Raw genomic sequence first — 24345 nt, forward strand, 5'->3', positions numbered from 1 at the left:
TCCAATAATTCTGAAAGCTTTGGTTTCAACAGCGTGAAGCCGAGCTAGGTGTGAGGCAGGAGCACCGGCCCATAGGGGAGAACAGTATTCCATTGAGCTGCGGATGAAAGCCTTGTATGTGGTGAGGAGCTCAGGTGTGCCGAGGAAGGACTTCGCATGACGGAGGATGCCCAGTCGGCGACTGGCTTTGGAGGCCAGCTTGGAAATGTGGTTTTCCCAAGAAAGATCATGGCAGATAGTGAGATCCAAAAGCTTGAGCGACAGAACTTCTTGGAGAGGATTGTTGAGAAAGTAGATGGGAGGGTTGTCCAGTCGATCTTTTCGGAGAGACATAGTAAGAGTGTGAGATTTGTCAGGATTGAAAGACATGTTCCACTTGTTTGACCAGTCTGTGATTTTGTCCAAGTCTTCAGAGAGTGAGGAGGCTGCAGACTGCCGATCTGAGGGAAGAGGAATGGAGCGGCAGAGACTGCAGTCATCAGCAAAGAGATAGAGAGGATTTTCCAGAGAGTCGGAGAGATCATTGATAAAGACCAGAAAAAGCACAGGGCCCAGAACCCTGCCTTGGGGAACTCCAGCCTGAACAGGAAGGGGAGATGAGAGGTAAATTGAGGGTTGGAAGGTAAATTGGATGCCCAGAGGAATGATTTGGAACAGATGAAGGCGGCATCTACCAAAGAGATGGGAGAGGAGATAAGACGTGGAGTGGGCGAAGAGGTCGCGGGGGTACGCGAGGAGGTAAAGCGGGGTGAGGAGCGCATGGAGAAAGAGGTGAGGAATAGTACGGCTAGGTTACAGGGGGGCATAGAAGACCTGACGCGGGGAGTAGAGCAGCTGACGGTGGGACAAAACGAGTTAGGGGAGCAAGTGGAAAAGAAAACGGCGGTAATCGGGCGGTTGAATGCGACACAGAAATAAATAAAAAAAAGAACTGATAGCGACGAAGAAGGAATGTCAGATGGTACATGAGGGGTTGACAAAGAGGTTGGATGAGGTGACAGAGGCAATGGAGACAAAAGAACGGGAAGTCAGAACGCACATAGAGACGACCAAGGTAGCATTAGAGGAAGAAATTGAAGGGGCACACCGGGAAATAAAAGAGGTGAGACAAAAATTAGAGGAAGTGGAAGAGGGGATAAGTGAAATTAAAAAGAGACGGAGGGAGACTAAAAAGGAGATAAAGGAGGAGGTGATGGAATTGGTACAAGGTTTGTGCTCACAGCGTGATGATGTCCTTACTGACCAAATAAAGAGTTTGCAGGTGGCGGAGGAGGAGCGAAGAAGAGGTGCCGAAGTGAGTGGCGATATGCTCGGGAATGTATATGGTGTGATGGGAGATTCAGTGAGCTTGGGTGTTGGTTTAGACCCGGGCGTTCGTGAGAGGCCGCTGGTGAGGTGTGCGACAGGTGCAGAGTGCGTGGAAAGAGGAGGTGTGCAAGGAGGTCCGACTATGGGGAATGCGAGGGGTATTGGTGAGCAAGAGTGTGTGCCGAGGAGTGAGTGTTCTGTCGAGAGTGAGGGTAAATGCACGGCAGAGTGTGCTGGTGAGAGTGACACGGAGTACGAGTTGGTTGTGGCAGGTGAGAAGAAATGCACACCTGGAATGGAAGAATGCACACCTGGAATGGTTGAGCGTGTGTTGGGAATGTACACCTGAGTTGGTGGTGGCGCGGGTGCGAGAGGGCACATTGAAGCGCGTGATCGGGTGTGCAGAAGAGTGCACACCCATGGTTGTCACAGAGGATGTGACCGAGGAGTGGGCGCGAGGAGGTGTGTTGATGAAGTGTGCAAACGACGAGTGTGTGCCAAGGTGTGCGGTGGTCAGGTGTGTAACGAAGTCTGTGAGCGGAATGAGTGTACCTGGGTGGTGTATAGGAGAAGGTACAATAACGAAGTGTATGGAGACGCCGGGCTTGGTGAGTGTGAAAGGGGTCGCGTATGCGTGTGAGCCTGCAAGTGAAGCATCGACGTGGACCGGGGCAGCATTTAGGGTGATGGATAGCCGACGTGAGCACTCGGTGCGCGGTGCGCTTTGTTTGTTGCGGGAGCTGGCGGGGATCGGTGCAGCGTCGCGTCTCTCCGGAGCGTCGTGCATGATCCGGGCAAGGGGCTCGCCCTGCACGGTCGCGTCCACGCTCCGCTAAGCGGAGCGGGTGGCCCGGTGCGAGGGAAGGCAAAAAGGGTCAGGACGGCGCCCCCTTGTGGTTGCGGCATTCTGGCCGGGCAAGGTTGGGGCATCGGGCGGGAGACCGAAAGGCTCCGCGCCGAGGTGGACCTTGGAATCTCGGCCCGAGCAAACCCCCTCCCCTGAACCGAGTGCCGGACGGATCCAACTGCAGGAAACGAACCACCTGCGTTCATTGCTCAGCTTGGCGAAGCCGAGCTTTGAAAATGTAAAGACGCACCGAGGCTCAAGTTAATGGACGAGTACGGATAGGGAATATGATTAGCAGTGAAATTTGATTGGCAAAATTTGATGGGTGAATTGATTGGCATGATTGGAAAATTTGATTGGCGTGATGGGCAAAATTTGATTGGCGATGGTGATGTAGAGGAATGGCAACTCTGCCATCCCTCACATCCCCCGGGCACATGAGCATTAGTTATGGGGTTATGGCAGTGTAAGCTCGTCGAGGGAGGGTTTGGATAATGGATTAGGGACTTAGAAATGACCATAGGTAACTGTAGGGTTAAGTAGTGACATTGTACAAGTAGTAGGGGACGTAGAATAGGTTAGGTGGATTATAACGACGAGGGAGCGCAATAATATAAGGGGCGACTGGGAAGCGCAAGTTTTAGAAGGGCACCAGGTAGATCAGATGATGCAGTGTGTTTGTGGTTTATCGAATGAGGCATTGCGTATGGAAGAATCTTGGTGTTGAGCAAATGAGGCAATGCTCGTGAATGGTGCCGTGTGTGTGTAGAAAGAGTATTGAGCAGAGTATTGTGAGTGTGGGTGAATGGCGTTGTATTGAATGAAGAAGCCTGGGAGGAAGGAGGGTGCAGGAGGCACCAGGTGTGTGAGCACAGGTGTGCAAGTGAAGAACAGGTGTATGGAGAATGGTTGTGTGGAATAGCTGGTATGGAATACATGGAGTATGGAATGGATGGTGTGGAGTGAGTATGGTGGAAACTGTGGAGTGGAGTGGTTGGTGTGAAGGCAGTGGATGGGGAGGATGGACCTCATCACGAATACCCGGGGAGGGTAGTTTAAGAGTTAGGTAGAGGGTATAGGTAAATTGTGGTTGGATATTGGCATCTGTGGTGCGTGTGGAAGAATGGTGTTTGGATGGGTGCATTAGTGACGCGGAAATGGCTGGGCGTGTGGCCTGTTAGAGGTATGGTTGGTTGAGCGCTCCGCCACTGTTAGTCCGTCGGCCAGGTGAGGACGCAGGTAGGCTCTGGGAGCCAGTTAAAGTTGTTGTGCATGGGGCCCGAGGATCCGGAGGACGGACCCGGGTATCCCAGTGCCAGAGAGGGCACCGAGGGGGTAAGTGCCAGGGAGGGCCTTCCCCAATTAGATACGTTAGGGTAAAGGAGCAGGTAAGCTCGGGTGGCAACTTCAGTGGCGGAGGCGCACAGGTAGGTAGACATGTTAGGGGAGCCACACGACTTAGCCCAGAAATTGTGCGAAGGCACAGGGAGTTGAATCGGGGGAGTGAGACCCCAAATTGGTGAGCGCCACAGATGGTCAATGGGAGTTTAGTTTTTAGAACCGCATAGAGTAAGACGGCCAATGGTTTGGCAGGGAAAGACCCCGGGTAGTGTAAAGTGTGTTAATGTCATTTAGGAAGTAGTTAGGATTAAGAATCTCCTCGCACCATCTGCACCCACTCACCTGAGGTGACGACGGTGCTCCACACCATGCCATGGTTGTTTTGTTTATTTTTGTGCAAATGTTTTGGAAAGGTGAGATGCATCATGACGTGGGTGTGACATTGTGCTTAATGGTCCATCTCTCCCTCCTTATGAGGATTGATGGCGAATTGGGTGATGGCAAATTTGGTTAGAGGGATTGTGGTAACGAATTTGGAATTAGGGGAGATATGGGGAAGACGTGATGCTAGAGACGAATTGTAAATTATTGTAAATATGGGGTAAGGGCAAGGGTAGAGTAGGTGACAGGGGGGGTGGCGTACGTTAGGAACGAGCTTTCTCAATTCGCTCTTTGTGCGCACCTCGCTCTGCATTACCTTGATGGATGTGTACCCTTGTGACCTTACCCCTCGCTAACGCTGCCGCTTTGTCTTCCTTCCCCACCCATGGACCGTGCTCTCTGGGCACTGAGGGGGAACGTGCGGGAGCCCGCAATTGTGTGCCCGAATCCCCGCAACCAGCTGCCTGCATCCATGCACCACCATATGGACCACAGTACTGTGGCGGAGCACCATTTATGGACCACCCATTTTGTGGCATGGCCCCTCTGCTGGGACCGGCCAGGTTGGCCAGAGAAAGATCTTGCTTGCGGACCTCGGTGAGGTGGCACCAACCTACAGGTGGACCACCATAGTCGGCCCCTGTTGGCCATAAATAAACACATGGGACACGTTCTGTGCTGTTTTTATTGTGATTATTGCAAATAGGCCGCAAGCAAAGAAGAGCAAGAAAGAGACAACATCAGGAAGAGACAACAGCCAGCAGAGGGAGCAACAGAGCAAGGACAAGACCACCAGTTGTTTTTTTTTATTGTGTTGTGCAATGTCGCACTGGATGGTGCATGACTGTGCATTTTGGTGCTTTGGTGTTTATTGGTGCTGGTGCGTCGATGCAGTGCATGCTGCCTCCTCCCTCCCACAGGATTCTTTTTGTTTCCTAAAAAGAAAAATGATAGGTCCTGGGTTGCGTTTTGTAAATCATCAAATAAGTCACTTGTAAATAATGCTCCCCACCGTTCATGTGTAGTTTGAAAATTAAACCCGCAATTCAGTTAGTTGTGGGTGTGAATCTGTTAGGTAGGGTGCAACATAATAGGGGGACATATTTATTGGTGTTTTAAAACTGTCACACTCAGAGTCAGGTTAATTGTAGAGGGAACTACACCTGAGTGTCACATTAAGTTAAAGGTTTTGGGCCGGGACGTCCCGTGAGGAATGAGGGTGCTGTGTTGCAGTTTTTAGAACCTTCACTTTATCAAATTTAGTATTACAAATCCCTTATAAATAACCCCTGTATACATTTCCCCTTTAATTGGCTGTTAATTGAAATGAGTGCACCTTAGTTAGTCCATGCACCCCACGTAGGCCACCATAGGACCTTCTCAATAGTTATTCCATTAGTCTGTGTTTCAGTTAAGGCTATGTTCCCACTAGTCGATCTTACGTTGCATGAAATCAAATAAGATAGATCCCCTTTACAATAGCCCCGAAACTACATTGCCAGCAGCGTTGCCTACATTTCCAACAGCATTCGCCTCCATTACGGCGTGGTCAGCTCGGAGAAGAAGGGCGTTGCCCGCCCCTCGTCATCATGGGCGGAGCTGGGAAGAGCCCGTGCCCACCAATCGGCACTGCGGAGAGCGACCCGGTAGGCGTGCCCTCTTAGCCCGCGGCTTGATCTCGGGAAGGGCAATAAAAGGGTGACAGAGGGACTGCTTATGCAGATGAGTGAGGGAGCACGCACTGAGAGATACGTGGAGGGAGGTGCATTGACCGAGTTGGGTTCTGAGGAGGAAGGCGCTTGCGAGAGGTACGAGCGAGAGGAGGGACGCTGCTTCAAACAGCCCCCAGCCGCGTGCAGCTCTGACGTGCTGCTTCAAGCAAACCTTGCTGTGTGGACCCGAGCACGGAGAGTCGGCGGCCGCTCGCCTCCAGCCCTGCCGTCCTGTATGGGATCGAACGTCATCCCTCCAGCCCTGTGGTCCCACCTTCTTCTCCCTCCAGCCAATCCAACCTGCAATTCCCCATTCGTGTGAGTCTGTTTGTGTTGTCCTGTCCCTGGGAGTAAGTAAGACTGTATAAGCTAAGGATTGCACTGTGTCTTCTTCTTCTTCTGTACATTACTTTCGTTTCTTTCCTTCTCCTTTGGTTTCTTTGTTGGTGTAAATAATAATAAATATCTGTTCCTTCTTACCTTTGGTTCCTTCTTTCTCATCCGATCGCTTTCGTCCTGTCCCCTATTGAATATACGTGGCACAATTTGGCAGAACCGCTCAGAATCGGGTTAGTGTTGTTAATGGCTCGGATTTCGGATTGCTGAACAGCTCGGCAACCTCCATCTTGTCCGGGATTCGAGTGGAGTTACCCACCTGCTTTGTGGAGGGATTGGCGGAGGTGTATGAGAATCCCTTGACCAATCACCTTGGCCAATCCCACCCCACAGGGGAGCGGGGTAGCTTCAGGGTCGGAGATGGCCAGTGCAAAATACAAGGGGGATGAACCCCCCCCCCCCTTTGGTCAGGGGAGCGCCGTCCCCGTTTCCGTAACAATTGGTGTTGGGGAGTGGGAACAGTTGGTGTCCTCCCTGCCTGCATTTTCCTGCATACGTGCCGTGACCACCAGAGGGCCACGCCGAGCGAGCTGTCCCGGAGCGACTGACGGCGAAGCGGCGAACTTCTTCTCTTCTTCTCCCCGTGTGCCTGAGTGGGCCCTGTGTCTGGGGATTAGTTAACATTGTTTAAGTGCCTGCTCTGTGTCTCTGCGAATCATTGTACATTGTGTAAATAAATTGTGTTCTTCCTCTGATTTGACCATTCCCGTCCCTTCCATTAATTGGCCTCGCATGGTATGAATAGAACTGCACGAATCGGGTTCCGTAACAGTAACGGCACGAGTCACGTGATACGCATACCGCTGGGGTGTACTCGATTAAGCGTGGCTCGTGTGAGGTCGGTCCCCGATTTCGTGGCAGCGTGGGTTAAAGGTGCGTGTGGCGACTGTGGCGTCGACCCGATACCCTTTTTCACGCTTGCTCCGGAGGTGGTGATTCGGCCTCGTGGACACGAAGACCCAGGGTGAAAAAGGGGTTTAATCCCCCCCTTTGTAACGTGGAACGGGCTTCGGAAGATCCGCAACAAATTGGTGTCAGGAGTGGGATAATTGGACCTAGAGTGCGCTTCATGCACTCAAAATTACGAGCGTACGAAATTTAATATTTAAAACCAAAATTAAATTCGTACCATGGCTGGCCAAGACAGTCAAATGCCGGTGGTGGTAGAAGAAGAAGAACTAATGACCCAGGACCAACAGGAGGAGTTGGTAGTGGAGGAAGCCGAAGAGGGGGTGGCAGCAGGGGTAGGAAATGGCGGCGCCTCGCACGTGGCGGCGAGAGCCGGGCCCACAGTGCCAATGGACTGGGGCCTTTTCATGGTACAACTCACGGGGAGCTTTGATAGAGTGAATGATAACATGAAAGAAATCGGGGACAAATCCACCCGGGAATTGAAAGAATTGGGGGACAAATCCACCCGGGAATTGGGAAAAATGAAAAATTGGTTGTCAAGCAAAATGGACACTCAGAGGGACGAAGCCAGGTGCGAAATGGAAAGGATGAGGGCAGCATCGAAGAAAGAAATTTTTAAAATGGGGGAGGACATTTGGCGCAGGTTGAGCGAGGAAGTTGCGGTGGTACGTGGCGAGGTGAAGCGGTGCGGAGAGCGCATGGAGAGCGAGGTAGAGCAGAGGACAGCCAAGTTGATTGGGGCAATGAGGGTCGCGACACGGGGTGTAGAGGGGCCGATGATCGTCGCGTTGGAAAATAAAATTGCAGGGGCGCCGAGGAAGGTCGAATTGAAAAAAGAAATTTTAGGGGCGCCGACGATCGTCGAGCTAGAAAAAGAAGAAACAATTGGGGCTGAAGAGAAGGGAGAAACAGAGAGCAAATCACGGGAGAAAAAGATGGAATGTGAACAAAGTCTGTGTTTGCACCGTGATGCCAGGCTTGCTAACTCAATAAAAAGTTTGCAGGTGCTGGCGGAGAAGGAGGGCTCCGAGGTGAGTAGCGAAAATGGCGCGAATGTGTTTGGAGCGAACGGGTGTTCGGCGCGCTTGGGAGAAAGGCGAGACCCGGGCGTTCGCGATGGGCCCATTGTGCGGTGTACGAGTGAGGGTGGCACGGAGTATGAGAGAGAGTGCGTACCCGAGAGTGTGGAGAGAGAGTGTGCACTGGAGTGTGCGAGGGCCGAGTGTGTGATAGACGAGTGTGCACCAGAGTGTGCGAGGCCCGAGTGTGTGGAGAGCGAGTGTGCACTGGAGTGTGCAGGAAAAGAGTGTGTTACGGAGTGTGAGCGAGAATGCACACCAGAGTATGAGCGAGAGTGTGCACCTGGGGGTGTGGAAAAAGGGCGTGTGATGGTGAGTTGTGTGCGGCAGGGACCAGAGGGGATCGGTGCCGCATCGGTCTCACAAGGACCGGCATGCACAATTCGTGCCCCCGGCCCCCGCACTGTATGGTTGGTGCCGTGCCGTGGTGGCAAAGGCGATCGGCGAGGTTCAAGGGGAGGTAGGAGTTTTCGGAGCTACGCACCTTGGCGGGTGCGGTGCTCCGACCGTGGCCGGTTGGGTCATCGTGCTTGGGGCCGTGAGGCCCCACGCAGGGATGGAGCCTGGCACCTCGGTCCATCCATCCCTCCTCCCATGGATCGAAAATGCCGGACGGACACCACATACAGGCGACCAACCACCCACATGGATTGCTCGGCCCTTCGAGGCCGAGCTGTGACAACGTACCTCCACAGAGGGGGGCTCGTAGTGTAGAGGACTGGAGAGTAGGGTACCACATGTGGGGGGAATGGTAGTGTCACCATTCCTCCTACCGGGGGGGGGGGGGGGTGGGGCATGAGCATTAGCGTAGGGGGATGGCAGTGTTAGGCACATGGAGGTGCCAGCAATGGTTGCCTCCATAGGGCACCGAAGCTAGCCGAGGGAGGGCTAGGATAATTGTTAGGGATCTAGAAGACAGTAGAGACAAGATTTAAGTAGGGACACCTGGACTCTAGAGGGGGCGTAGAGAGTTTAGGTGGATGATAAAGAAAAGGGTGTGCATAGTTTAAAGGGACGATGGGGAAACACGAGTTTTAGGGGAACTTAGTTAGATAGATGATGCTGTGTGTTTGAGGAATTGTGTTTGAGAACAAATGGAGTTGTGTAGTAGTGTTTGAGGAATTGTGTTGAGGTGTGTGAGCACAAAAGGTGTGTGAGGAAAATGGTGTGCAAGATATTTGGTGTGAGGAAGTAATTGGTGTGGAATCAGTGGTGTGGAATGCATGGTGCGAAGGATTGAATGGGGGGAGTGGAACCCATTCACGAAAGCCCGGGTTGGGTAGTGTAAAGCCAGGTCGGGGGCATAGGTAAATTGTATGAATATTGACACCTGTGGTGCGGGTAGTAGCAAGAAGTGCTTTGTAGGGTGCATGAGTCTGTGGAATGGCTGGGTGTGTGGCTTACTTAGTGCGTATGGTTATTGGGGCACTCCGCCACTGGTAGTTTGTCGGCCAGGTGAGGCCGCAGGTAGGCTCTGGGAGCAGGGGTAGCTTAGTCGTGAGTGGGGCCCGAGGATCTCGGGAGAGGACCCGGGATGCCCGATGCCAAGGTGGGCATAGAGGGGGTAAGTGCCAGGGAGGGCCTTCTCCAGTTAGGTAGTCGTGAGGAGCAGGTAAGCTCGGGTGGCGGCTTCAGTGGCGGAGGTGCACAGATAATTAGACCTGCTTGTAGGGCCACACGACCCAGCCCCAAAATTGTGTGAGGGCACGAGTGAAAATTTGCGGGAGTGAGACCCAAATTTGGAGGGCACCACAGTGTGGGCAATGGGAATTCGGGTTCTTAGAACCACATAGTTTAAAGAGGCCGATTGGCAGGGTACGACCCCAGGTAGTTAACAAGAGTTAACGTTACAAGAGTAGTTAGGATGAGAAATCCCTTCGCCCCATCCACGGCCATTCACCAAGGAGGACGAGCTCCACACCGAGGCTCTGTAGGCTGATTTGAGTAGTGAGATGCATCATGATGTGATGAGACATTGTGTTTGTTCCATCCCTTCCTTCCTGGGAGGGATTGGGAGATGAATTCGGAATTAGAAGGGGATATGGGAGACAAGACGTAGTGACGGATTGTGAATACAAGGGGGGCTAGGGTGGTGTCGCCAATGGTGGGGGTACGGACGGCTAGGGACGAGTTTGCTCTGCTCACTCTTCCGCGTCCCTCGTGCCGCACCGCCTTGTTTTTCTGTGTGCCATTGCATCTTTTCCGCTTGCTTGTTGTGCCTTGTCTTCCTCCCTGCCCCAGGACAATTTTGGAGGCCGAACTGTGCAGCACCATCGACCTGTGCAGCTTCCCTTCTGCACCTTGCTGCCCTGTCCTTGTTCCACATGGGCAGCCAAATTGTGCAGCACCTTGCTGCCATGTCCTTGTTGCACCTGTGCAGCTGACCTGTGCAGCACTTTGCTGCCACAAACCACCTTGCTGCACCTTGTCACTCATTATGGACCACAAGCCTTGTGGCCTTGCACCTCTGCTGTGCAGCATCTTGCTGCATCTCACCTTGCACCTTCGGACCACTTGTTGAGTGGCACTGAGGCCACGCAGTTGGACCATGTGAGAGTGGCCCTGCTGGCCAAATAAAAGCATTTTTATTATTGTGTGCTAGGGATAGAGAAGTTCTGCAAGTTTAGATGGCCCTGATGCTTCAAATGGCCTGTATGGCGGTCAGGGGGCCAGCCGGTTTGTTAGACGCACATAGAAGAAGCAAGAAGCAAGATGCAAGCAGAAAGTGCCATTTATGAGTGTTTTGTTGTGTTTTCTCTCCCCTCCAATCTTCTCTTCCAAAAATAACAGGTCCTGGGTCATAGCATTGTAAATACAGTTAAGTTGTGTGCTTGTAAATATAAGAATGTGCCCACCGGCTATGTGTTTAGTTTGAAATTCTGGAAATACTCGGGCAGTTGTGGGTGTGAAACTGTTAGATAGCTGCTCAATGCAATAGGAGGGACATATCTAGTGCTAAAACTGTCGCACACGTGGGTCAGAGTAAATGCTAGGGGGAACCACACCTATGTCTCACATTTAAATGTAATATTAATTTTGCATGTCAGGCGCTACCAGTCGTTCTATTGGTGTGTTCGACTCGGGGCGTGTCTGGTGAGAGAGGGGTGTAGTGTTACGGTTTTGGAATAAAGGATCATCCCCCTCGTAGGTAGATGCACCACAACATATAGCCTCGCGATAGTTCAGTTATTTCTTAGTAAATGTAAGCGTAATCCTTTCATGTGTTAGTTTTGCGTTGAGCAGGCCCATGAGTAGGGCGGTCTTTTGGCGCTGGAATGCCACGTGGTAGGCCTTCAACAAGTCTGGCAAGGCCGAAGGGAGGAGCTGCAGGGGGAGTGGCCGGTAAGCACGAGCCGCCAATCAGAGCTCGCGGGGAGTGGCTAACGACGGCGATGAGAGGTGGGGCTTTGAACATTCGAGTAAGGCTGGGGCGGAGCCATAAAAGCCTGCTCCGAGCCCCCCACCTCAGACGGAGATGAGAGTTGCGCAGCCCATGAGTTGGAGTTCTCAGATGAGTTGAGTCATGTGCACAGTTCGGAGTTCGCCTGAGTTGATGCTTGAGTGAGTCTGTCAATCACCCAGCCCCGGAACAACTGCCTGTTATCCTCTTTGTACACGAACGTGCCCTGCGCTCTGCGCTGTATTAATCGCGCTTGAGAGAACGACCCATTCCGGGCCACAGACGCGCGATCTCCTCCCTGCCTGCATTTTCCTGCATACATGCCGTGACTGCCAGAGGGCCACGCCGAGCGAGCTGTCCCGGAGCGACCGACGGTGAAGCGCATTTGGCGCGCGAACTTCTTCTCTTCTTCTCCCCGTGTGCGTGAGTGGGCCCTGTGTCTGGGAATAAGTTAACATTGTTTAAGTGCATGCTCCGTGTCTCTGCGAATCATTGTACATTGTGTAAATAAATTGTGTTCTTCCTCTGATTTGACCATTCCCATCCCTTCCATTAATTGGCCTTGCATGGTACGAATAGAACCGCTCGTATCGGGTTCCATAACAGTAACGGCACGAGTCACGTGATACGCATACCGCTCGGGCGAAAACTCGATTAAGCATGGCTCGTGCGAGGTCCGGTCCCCGCTTTCGTGGCAGCGTGGGTTAACAGTACTTGCGGCTTCGACCCGATACCCTTTTTCACGCTTGCTCCGGAAGTGGCGATTCGGCCCCATAGACACGAAGACCCAGGGCGAAAAAGGTGTTTAATCCCCCCTTTGTAACGTGGAATGGGCTTCGGGAGATCCGCAACAATATATATATATATATATATATATATACATACATATATATATACATACATATATATATATATATATATATATATATATATATATATTGTTGCGGTTTTGAGTTTGTACAGTGAGTCTAATAAAGTTTAAAATTTGCCTCTCATAGTTAGTCACACAAGCAACATGTGTGGAATGGGTCACGTGTGGTGAGAACGCGGCTCAAGCATCGACACAGACCGGTGTAGCATTTAGCGTGAAGAATAGCCGACGTGAGCCCTTGGTGAGTGTGTGCTTTGTGTGCAGCGGGGATCAGCGGGGATCGGTGCCACGGCGGTCTCACAAGGACCGCCATGCACGATTCGTGCCGGACCCCGCCCTGTATGGTCGGTGCCATGCCGCGGTGAAAGAGGAAAACGGAAAGGTTCAAGGGGAGGTAGGAGAGTTCGGAGCCGCGCGCCCCTGGCGGGTGCGGTGCTCCGACTGTTGGCAGTTGGGCCATTGTGCGTGGGACCGCAAGGCACCGTGCAGGGATGGAGCTCTGAAGGCCCTTCCATGCCTCCTCCCCTGGATCGAAAATGCCGGACAGACCCAACCGACAGTAGACCAACCACCTGCACGCATCGCTCGGCCTCCCGAGGTCGAGCCGTAATGACGATGTATTTCCACACGGAGAGGCTCAAGTGGAATGGACAAATAGCAATAGTGTTGGGGAATGGTACCGGCGTGGAGGAATGGTGGTTTTACCATTCCTCACACCGGGCTCATGGGCATTAGATTAGGGGGATGGCAGTGTTAGGCACAAGGGGGGCCAGCAATGGTTACCTCCATTGGGCACCGAAGCTAGCCAAGGGAGGGCTAGGATAATTGTTCAGAAATTAGAGGACAGTAGAGGACAAAAGATTTAAATAGAGACATTTGTACTGTAGAGGGGACGTAAAGAGATTAGGTGGATGTTAATAACGAGGGGAGTGCATAGTGTAATTGTATGACGGGGAAGCACAAGTTTTAGGGGAAAAGCAGTTCGATAGATGATGCTGTGTGCTTGGTGAGGAATTGTGTTGAGATAAAAGCAACTGTGTTTGAGGGGTTCGTGGAAAAAGGTGTGAAAGCACAAAAGGTGTGCAAGAGATTTGGTATGAGAGCCCAAAAGGTGTGAGAATAAGTGGTGTGGAATGCCCTGGTGTGGGAATAAAAAGTGTGGAATGCATGGTGCGAAGGAGTGAATGGGGGGAGATGGACCCATTCACGAATGCCCGGGCGGGGGTAGTGTAAAGGCAGGAAGAGGGCTCAGGTAAATTTTGGATATTGACACCTGTGGTGCGGGAAGTGGCAAGTAGTGCTTTGGTTGGGTGCATGAGTCAGTGACATGGCTGGGCGTGTGGTTTAATTGGTGCGTATGGTTATTGGGGCACTCTGCCACTGGTAGTTTGTCGGCCAGGTGAGGCCGCAGGTAGGCTCTGGGAGCCAGTTAGAGTAGTGGTGAGTTGTTCAGTGGGGCCCGAGGATCCAAGGGAAGGACCCGGGTAGCCCAATGCCAAAGAGGTCATCAGAGGGGTAAAGTGCCAGGAGGGGCCTTCCCCAGTTTAGGTAGTCGCAGGAGTAGGTAAGTTCGGGTGGCGACTTCAGTGGTGGAGGTGCGCAGGTAGGTAGACCTGCTAGTGGAGCCACACGACCCAGCCCCGAAATTGTGCAAGGGCACAGTGTGAAAAATTGGGGAGTGAGACCCAAATTCGGATGGCATCACAGGGTGGTCAATGGGAAATTTGGTTTTTAGAACCACATAGTTTAAAGATGGCCGATTGGCAGGGTATGACCCCGGGTAGTGTAAATGGGTTAATGTAAGTAGTGTATTTAGAATGAGAGAATTCCCTTCCCGCCATCCACATCCATTCACCAAGGAGAACGAAGCTCCGCACCAAGACCAAGTAACCTGTTGAGTGAGTAAGACGCATCATGACATGATGAGACATTGTGTTTGTTCCATTCCTTCCTTCCTGGGAGGGATTGGGAGACGAATTTGAAGTTGAGGGGGATATGGGAGACAAGACGTAGAGACGAATTTGAATTTGTAAATACAGGGAAGGGCAAGGGTAGTGTAAGATGACGTTAGGGGGCACGAACGGTTAGGGACGAGCTTGCTCTGCTCGCTCTTCCGCGCCCCTCATGCTGCATTACCTTGTATTGCTGTGTACCTCTGTGCCCTTTCTGCTTTGCTGGTGGTGCTGTGTCTCTCCCCCCACCCCAGGACCATTTTGGAGGTGGAACTGTGCAGCATTCCTGTGCAGCTGCACCTGTGCAGCACCCCCGCTGCACTTTGTTACATCGGTGCAGACGAACTGCGCAGCACTTTGCTGCCGTATCCTTTATTGTAACTTTGCTGCACCTGTGCAGCACTTTGCCACAAACACTTTGCTGCACATTATCACATTACACTTATGGACCACAAGTTTTGTGGCCTTACACTTCTGCTGTGCAGCACTTTGCTGCAAACTCACCTTGCATCTTCGGACCACTTGTTTTGAGTGGCATCAATGTCACGCAGTCGGATCACATAGGGTTGGCCATGCTGGCAAATAAACGAACACACTTGTTGTGCATTTTTTTATTTTTGTGTGCTAGGGCCGAGAAGATTGTAAGCTTATTAAGCCCCGAAGAGCAGGAATGGCCTGTATGCCGGTCCAGGGGCTTGCCGGTTCAATATGTGCACACCGAAGATAGAAGATGCCAGACACCAACAGCAAATGAAATGTGACTTTTGAATGTGTTTTTGTGCATTGCTGTGCTTTCTCTCCCCTCCATTCTTCTTTCCAAAAAGGACAGGTCCTGGGTCATAGAATTGTAAATAAGGTTAGGTTTTGTGCTTATATATAAAAATGCTGCCCACCGCCTTTATGTTTAGTTTGAAAATAATTCCGCAATTCGGTTAATTGTGGGCATGATTCTGTTAGAGTAGCTACTCAACGCAGTAGGTGGGACATATTTAGTGTTGTAAAACTGTCACATACATGAGTTAGAATAAATGTTAGGGGGAACCACATCTGTATGTCACACGTAATTAAAAGTTAGTCCCAGATCTTTCTCAAAACCGGTCGTTCCAGTTTTTGTAGGTTCGACTCGGGGACGAGTCTGACGAGGGAGGGGGGCAGTGTTGCGGTTTTGAGTTTGTACAGTGAGTCTAATAAAGGTTGAAATTTGCCCCTCATAGTTAGTCACACAAGCAACATGTAGCCTCGCGATAGTATAGTTATGTCTTAGTATTTGTAAGCTTAGTCCTTTTCCATTGTTAGTTCTGCATTGAGTAGAGCCAAGAGAATAGGACCTACTGTCACCGACAATCCCGCGTCTGTAGCCTCATGCCCTTTTGCGCCAATGTTGGGTTCATTTTGGGCGAGTTAACACGAGGCAGGCTAGGAATGTCAGGAGGACCGAGGCGGAGTGGCAGAAGCGCTGATGGTAAGCACGAGCCGCCAATCAGAGCTCAGAGGTGGTGGCGGCGGCATGGCATCACAGGGCGTGGTGAGAGGGTTCGAGAGGGATCCAGAAGGTTCGGGGGGCGTAGCTATAAAACCCGCTGTGCAAAGCCCTCGAGAGGACTGAAGCAAGAAACTTGCACGAATGGACTGGCACGCACGCAACAGTAAAGAGGACTGAAGCAAGGGACTTGCACGAAAGGACTGGCACGCACACAACAGTAAAGAGGACTGAAGCAGAGGACTGAAGTGAGGACTGGCGTGCATGCAACAGTAGAGAGGACTAGCGCGGGAAAGCTGATGAACAAAGGACTTGCACGAAAGGACTGCTGCCTAAGGGACTTGATGAGCAACGAACTTGCGCGCACTGACCAACCAGCTCAGAGGATCGAGGAAGAGGAGTTGTCAGCATCCGAGAGCTGTACAGATACGCGGGCGCAGCCAGACGCGCATGAACCAATATACAGCGCATTTAAGTCATGCGAGTGAAAACGGCTGAGTAATCGCCAGCCACGCTGAAAGTCCCGCCCTTTGCCGTTCCACCTCATTATCTGCCTTGTTCGGGAGACGCGCTATGGGTTCCTGCCATCGCCTGCTACCATCTTTGCGGGACGTGCTGGGGCCGTGGAGAGCCGGATGGGGACCGTCTCTTGACGACCACGTCGACGCGTTGGGGAACATCTACCCATCTGCAATTCCCTGTGTGAGTGTGAGGCGGGCCCGTTGTCTGGATTTGGGGTTAAGACTGCTTAAGGCTGCTCTGTGTCTCTGCATCCCTGATCATTGTAAATACGTGTGGGAAATATTAAACCTATGTTCTTCCTTTCTGCCATTCGACCGTTCCTGTGGTTTCTTCGATTGGCTAAGCGTGGCACAAATAGGATCGCTCAAATTGGGTTCCACTAATTAAAATTGCATGGACCACGTGGTACTCAATCCGCTTGGCATAATCAAACCACACGTGGTTCGTGCGAGGCTTGTTTCCTCGCTTCCAGGGCAGCGCGGGGAATTAGGTACGAGCGAGAAGTGGTCCCGAGACCCTACTCCGCGTTTGTCCGGAAGGGACGTTGCAAGCCTCGGTTCCGCCAAGCCCAGAAAGACAAGGGGATTAATCCCCTCTTGGTAAAGGGAAGAAGGGCAGTGTAGAGAACCACAACAATATATATATATATATATATATATATATGTATATATATATATATATATATATATATATATATATATATATATATATAATGTTGTGGTTTTGAGAACCCACACTTGTAAATAAAACATCATTAAAGGTTGAAGGTTGCACCCCATAGATAGGCCACAAGCAACACGTAGGTCACCATAAGATGTCAGTTATTTCATAGTATGTGTTTAGATAAGGCCATTCCCAATAGTTGCATCTGCGTTGCGTAAAACAAATAAGAGTAGGCCCCTTTCGTTCATTTTGGCAGCCTCCCTCCAAGCGACGCCATTAAGCACTCTCCAGTCTATGCCCCATCGGCCCTCCCAATTTGTTACGCTCCATGGCCAGCAGCCTTCGCTGCCCTTGGGCTCGCTCGACCCAGCCCAAAAGCCACGAGGTGAGGCCCGAAAAGGGGGGTGGAGCGCAAGGATGGAGGTGCGGCCACGTCAAACAGCCATCAAGGCGGAGCCGGTAAGCCATCACCAGCCAACAACCAGGGCTGAGGTGAGATCGCCTGACCGGGTGTGGTTGGGGCTTCCAGAGCGTTCGCTGGCTTGGCTTATAAAAGCGCGGACACAAAGCCCTCGAGAGGACTTGAGGGGGCGAGCGAGTTGTTGAGAGGACTGTGCAGAGAGGACTGACGCAACTGCAATCATTATAAGAGGTTGACCTAAAGGACTCGAGAGAACTTCTCGTGGTGGAGAGGACTGACAGAGGGAGCTAGTGCTGGAGAGGACTTACGCAGCAGTGCTCATTACATAGGACTGTGCGGAGAGGACTGATGCAACTGCACTCGTTATATGAGGAGTCGAAAGAACTTATCGTGGTTGAGAGGACTTGAGGGGCGAGCGCATTGTTGAGAGGACTCGCGCCAAGAGAGAGTGGAGAGGAGATGGTAAAAGGACTCATTGGAGAGCGCGCTAAAGAACGGTGTTACAACGACTTATTGCAAGAACTCGTGTTATGAGCCTTGATTGAGGCGGCTGCTTTGGAAGGATGTGTGTGAAAAGCGCTTCGTATAACCGCCAGTTTACCAACCTTCCCCTGTATAATTGTCCGCTCGCGCCTACGCTATGCAGAGAGCTGTCTGCCGTCCACCATCATCGCCTGGTACGGGTCGAGGACCGGAGCTGGACCGGAGCCTGAACACCATCGCCAGACTTTCCACCCTACCTTCTACATCCCCGTGTGAGTCTACGTCTGAGACCGAATCTGAGAGTGATCGTGCCCAGGTCCAGGGAATAGAATAAGACTGTTATTAAGGCTGCCCTGTGTCCTTTTTCTTCCTCTTCCTTGTACATTCTTTTGTTTCCTCTTCTTTGTACATTGTGAATAAATTGCCTTGTTCTTCCTGCATTCTTCCTAATCCGATCGTCCTAGTCTTTTCTCAATTGGGTAAGCGTGGCACGATTCGGAACCGCTATAATCGGGTCTAGTCAGTGGTTAACAGCTTGGATCGCGGATTGCTGTCCACTCGGCATATTCTATCAATATCCGTGATTTGGGCGGGAGTTATTCCCTCGTTTCCGGTCAGCGTTAGTACTTAGGTAATAGCGAATCCCTAGTCCTAAAAACCCTACCTAACGCTGCCCGGGGAGGACGTTATAACCCCCAGGATCACGTCGGCCAGATAAAGGACATGGGGATTAACTCCCTCTCGATAAGGGGAGAGCCGACGTCGGAGATCCGTAACAATATATATATATATATATATATATATATATATATATATATATATATATATATATATATATATATATATATATATATATCTGTGCAGCATCTGCCCTGTGTTGTCACTGAACTACTTTCTCAAACGTAGCAAACTTCTGGTATGCACATAATCTCTCCCGTCGGTATGTCCTAAGGGTATTTTTTTTTGAAAAATTTCCAATTTTTGTTGTTGTTTTTTTGGAATTTTTTGGGGAATTTTTTTTTTCAACTTCAAATGTTTATAAAATGTGATATCACGTATATTACAAATACATTTGTGCAAAATAATTGTTTGAATTATGATTGGTTTAAACCATGACAAAACGGCAACTCGGGTACAGTCATTTATCTATATATCTACACATCTGGGCAGTGTCTGTGTTGTCACTTAACGACTCCCTCAAACTTTTGTTTCCGTGGTTGTGAAGTGTTTTTAATAACGTTGTGGTGGTTTTGAATCACGTGGTGGTGAGGTATTTTGAATTATGTGGTGTTGAGGTGTTTTTAAATGACGTGGTGGTGAGGTGTTTTTAAATCACATGGTGGTGAGGTGTTTTTAAATCACATGGTGGTGAGGTGTTTTGAATTACGTGGTGGTGAGGTATTTATAATTACGTGGTGGTGAGGTGTTTTTAATTATGTGGTGGTGAGGTGTTTTGAATTAGTTGGTGATGAGGTGTTTTGAATTACGTGGTGGTGAGGGGTTTTGAATTACTTGGTGGTGAGGTGTTTTTAAATGACATGGTGTTGAGGTGTTTTTAATTTCGTGGCTGTGAGGTGTTTTATTACGTGTTTTATGGCTGTGAGGTGTTTTTAATTTTGTGGTGTTGTGTTTTTATTACGTGTTTTATGGCTGTGAGGTGTTTTTATTACGTGTTTTATGGCTGTGAGGTGTTTTTATTACGTGTTTTATGGCTGTGAGGTGTTTATATTACGTGTTTTATGGCTGTGAGGTGTTTTTAATTTCGTGGTGGTGAGGTATTTTTATTACGTGTTTGATGGCTATGAAGTGTTTTCAATTTCGTGGTAGTGAGGTGTTTTTATTACGTGTTTTATGGCTGTGAGGTGTTTTTAATTTCGTGGTAGTGAGGTGTTTTTATTACGTGTTTTATGGCTGTGAGGTGTTTTTATTATGTGTTTTATGGCTGTGAGGTGTTTTTAATTTTGTGGTGGTGAGGTGTTTTTATTACGTGTTTTATGGCTGTGAGGTGTTTTTAATTTTGTGGTGGTGTGTGTTTATTACGTGTTTTATGGCTGTGGGGTGTTTTTATTACGTGTTTTATGGCTGTGAGGTGTTTTTAATTTCGTGGTGGTGAGGTGTTTTTATTACGTGTTTTATGGCTGTGAGGTGTTTTTAATTTCGTGGTGGTGAGGTGTTTTTATTATGTGTTTTATGGCGGTGAGGTGTTTTTAATTTTGTGGTGGTGAGGTGTTTTTATTACGTGTTTTATGGCGGTGAGGTGTTTTGATTATGTGTTTTATGGCGGTGAGGTGTTTTTAATTTTGTGGTGGTGAGGTGTTTTTATTACGTGTTTTATGGCGGTGAGGTGTTTTTAATTTTGTGGTGGTGAGGTGTTTTTATTACGTGTTTTATGGCTGTGAGGTGTTTTTAATTTTGTGGTGGTGTGTGTTTATTACGTGTTTTATGGCTGTGGGGTGTTTTTATTACGTGTTTTATGGCTGTGAGGTGTTTTTAATTTCGTGGTGGTGAGGTGTTTTTATTACGTGTTTTATGGCTGTGAGGTGTTTTTAATTTCGTGGTGGTGAGGTGTTTTTATTACGTGTTTTATGGCTGTGAGGTGTTTTTATTACGTGTTTTATGGCTGTGAGGTGTTTATATTACGTGTTTTATGGCTGTGAGGTGTTTTTAATTTCGTGGTGGTGAGGTATTTTTATTACGTGTTTGATGGCTATGAAGTGTTTTCAATTTCGTGGTAGTGAGGTGTTTTTATTACGTGTTTTATGGCTGTGAGGTGTTTTTAATTTCGTGGTAGTGAGGTGTTTTTATTACGTGTTTTATGGCTGTGAGGTGTTTTTATTATGTGTTTTATGGCTGTGAGGTGTTTTTAATTTTGTGGTGGTGAGGTGTTTTTATTACGTGTTTTATGGCTGTGAGGTGTTTTTAATTTTGTGGTGGTGTGTGTTTATTACGTGTTTTATGGCTGTGGGGTGTTTTTATTACGTGTTTTATGGCTGTGAGGTGTTTTTAATTTCGTGGTGGTGAGGTGTTTTTATTACGTGTTTTATGGCTGTGAGGTGTTTTTAATTTCGTGGTGGTGAGGTGTTTTTATTATGTGTTTTATGGCGGTGAGGTGTTTTTAATTTTGTGGTGGTGAGGTGTTTTTATTACGTGTTTTATGGCGGTGAGGTGTTTTGATTATGTGTTTTATGGCGGTGAGGTGTTTTTAATTTTGTGGTGGTGAGGTGTTTTTATTACGTGTTTTATGGCGGTGAGGTGTTTTTAATTTTGTGGTGGTGAGGTGTTTTTATTACGTGTTTTATGGCTGTGAGGTGTTTTTATTACATTTTTTATGGCGGTGAGGTGTTTTTAATTTTGTGGTGGTGAGGTGTTTTTATTACGTGTTTTATGGCGGTGAGGTGTTTTTAATTTCGTGGTGGTGAGGTGTTTTTATTATGTGTTTTATGGCTGTGAGGTGTTTTTAATTTTGTGGAGGTGAGGTGTTTTTATTACGTGTTTTATGGCTGTGAGGTGTTTTTATTACGTGTTTTATGGCTGTGAGGTGTTTTTAATTTTGTGGTGGTGAGGTGTTTTTATTACGTGTTTTATGGCTGTGGGGTGTTTTTATTACGTGTTTTATGGCTGTGAGGTGTTTTTATTACGTGTTTTATGGCTGTGAGGTGTTTTTAATTTCGTGGCTGTGAGGTGTTTTTATTACGTGTTTTATGGCTGTGGGGTGTTTTTTATTTTGTGGAGGTGAGGTGTTTTTATTATGTGTTTTATGGCTGTGAGGTGTTTTTATTACGTGTTTTATGGCTGTGAGGTGTTTTTTATTTTGTGGTGGTGAGGTGTTTTTATTACGTGTTTTATGGCTGTGAGGTGTTTTTATTAAGTGTTTTATGGCTGTGAGGTGTTTTTATTTTTGTGGTGGTGAGGTGTTTTTATTTTTGTGGTGGTGAGGTATTTTTATTACGTGTTTTATGGCTGTGAGGTGTTTTCAATTTCGTGGTGGTGAGGTGTTTTTAGTTTTGTGGTGGTGAGGTGTTTTCATTACGTGTTTTATGGCTGTGAGGTGTTTTGAATTACGTGGTGGTGAGGTGTAATCGTCCCAAACTTCCAGTCTGCAACTACCCCTCCCCTATGTGTGTGCTGAGGGGTTATTTCTTGAAAAAAATAACATTCAACCTAAATCTTCAACCGAAATTGCCTATAAAAATGTAATATCACAAACACAACAAATACATTTGTGCAAAGTAATTGTTTGTATTATGATTGGTGTAAATCATGACAACACAGCAACTCAGGTACAGTCATTAGCCTCAGCTAAAATAAGCCCGTTCCTCAGTAACGACGCTTGGTGAGCCGAGCGTAGCGAGCCGAGCCAAGCATATATATATATATAGTGTATGTATATATATATATATATATATATATATATATATATATATATATATATATATATATATATACACACACACACTAGCAAAGGTACCCGGAGGCAAAGGTACTTTGTGACGTAAATATGAAGAGAGGAGGGAATAGAGAGGGGAGTAGAGAGGTAAGAGGGGAAGGGATAGGGGGGGGAGGGGAAAGGGTTGAGGGAGAAAGAAATGGGAGGGGTGAGATGGGAAAGGGGGGAGAGAGGGGAGGGAGAAAAGAGGGGGGAGAGCGAAGCCTCACCACACGTCGCTATACAATAAACTCCGGGGGGAATGGCGAGTAGGAGGTGGTGGAGAAATATCGGGAGGGGGAGGGGAGGTGAGGGGTGAGAGATTTGGGGAGGGGAAGGTGGTGTGGTGAAGGGAGCAGGAGGGGAGGGGTGGGGGAAGTGAAGGAGAGAGGAGGAGGAGGGATGAAGTGGAAAGGGGGGAGGGAGGGGAGAAGGGAGGGGAAAGAGTTGGAAGAGAGAGAGAGGGGATGGGGGAGACTGGAAGGGAAGAGAGAGTGAGGAGGGAGAAAGAAAGGACGGGGTGAGCGAAGCCTCACATGTCACTATACTGTACACTCTGGCAGGGAGGGTGGTGCAAGGAGGGGAGTGGGAGCTAGGGAAAGAGAGAGAGAGGGGTGGTGGATAGAGACAGAGGGGTGGGGATAGAGAGAGGGGTGGGGGAGAGAGAGGGGTGGGGGAGAGAGAAATTGCAGGGGAAGACGGGAGAGGGAATAGGGGAGGGAGAAAATATGGTGGGAGAGCAAAGCCTCAACAAATGTCGCTGTACTGTACACTCCGGGAGGTAGGGGTGGTGCGAGGAGGGGGTGGGAGTGAGGCAAAGAGAGAGAGAGGGGGTTGGTGGATAGAGAGAGAGGGGAGGGAAGAGAGAGGGGGTGGGGAGGGAGAAAGGAGGGCAGGGGGAGACCGAAGCCTCACCACATGTCGTTGTACTTTACATTCCGGGAGTGAGAGGTGGTGCGAGGAGGGGTGTTGGACCGAGGGAAAGAGAGGGAGAGAGAGAGAGAGCGAGAGAGAGGGAGGAAGAGGAGGGGTGAGGTTCGGGAGGGGAGAGATATAGGACAGAGGAGAGATGGGAGAGTGATGGGGCGAGAATGAAGAAGGGGGTATGGAAGAGTGGGGTGTGGATAGTGGGGGGGGGGGGGGGGGTGAAAATCCAGCAGATGTGACACCCAGTTTAACATCCATCTGAGGGATGGCACACACATTGATGAATCATCCTGCCTGTGCAATACTGATGACAGTCTATAACCCGGTCATGGTTCGAACCCAGAAAAGATGGTTTAGAGCGAGTGTGAATACCTTTCGGACATCGTGCTTGTCCCGTTGATTTAATCCTCTATTCTATTTTGCAGGCCAAAATTCCACCTAACATTTTGACCCATTCATGTTAAAATCCCATTTCGACCTGTTCGCATTTCCCATTCCCTCCTTGCAAATAATTCATCAGACATAATCCATAACTTTGTGTGTATAATCCCCCGTGTTTTGTTGAGTTTTGTGAACCCATCATGATTGTATCGTATATGCTTATTAAAAGCTGATATATTCGATTATTTCATTTGTATTTCACTCCATATTTTGATTTTGTTTTACTACCGGCCAGGGACATCGGTTAAGATGTTTTTGGATTTGGATTCTACTTTTTGCATCAACTTTTGTTGCTCCCATGAACGTCATTGTCTGTTCCGTATCGTTGCTCTTCCACGAGCCTTGATGAAAAAATTGAAAATAATCCAGTACAGTGTTCTTTTATTATGCATATCTCTCATATTTAGTCTTGTTTATTAATAAATTAGTGCAATACGTGTGTAACATCGCCATCCATGTAGCGACTGTCATTGATACAGGTCCCAGCAGAGTGTTTCCATGTATGTCTGCACACAACGACATCTTCTTTCACTGCAACGTATTTTGCTCCCACAAAATGTCTGTTTGCGGTATTGAACTCCAACCCCTGCTCTCTACCTTCCCCTGAATATCTACCTTTGGAAAGGTAATCATCGATTTGCATGATTGAAAAAAAAACCGTTGGCATGGTTACATATTCCATTCAAACATACGTGAAGATGTGTGGGGAAGGAGAGGGGAGACAAGGGAGAGAGAGGAGACATGAGAGGGAGAGGGGATTGGGGGAAGAAGAGGGGTGTGGGG

The 24345-nt window shown here is 49.1% G+C and overlaps 1 protein-coding gene across 3 annotated transcripts in view; it reads right to left on the minus strand.

Annotated features, from left to right (window-relative positions):
• The window catches only part of LOC137439472 (serum paraoxonase/lactonase 3-like), a 103903-nt gene that overhangs the window by 78879 nt on the left and 679 nt on the right, over positions 1-24345 (minus strand). Inside the window, exon 1 of one of the 3 annotated variants that reach the window (XM_078786505.1) lies at positions 23110-23182. The exons of the other annotated variants lie outside the window; for them this stretch is intronic. The gene's annotated coding sequence lies outside the window, so the exon portion shown is untranslated. Of the gene's footprint in view, positions 1-23109; positions 23183-24345 lie in introns of those variants that run through there. 3 annotated transcript variants of the gene reach the window in all.

This window comes from Myxine glutinosa, chromosome 1, assembly GCF_964187855.1.
Source record: "Myxine glutinosa chromosome 1, kmMyxGlut1.1, whole genome shotgun sequence".
Lineage (NCBI taxonomy): Eukaryota > Metazoa > Chordata > Myxini > Myxiniformes > Myxinidae > Myxine > Myxine glutinosa.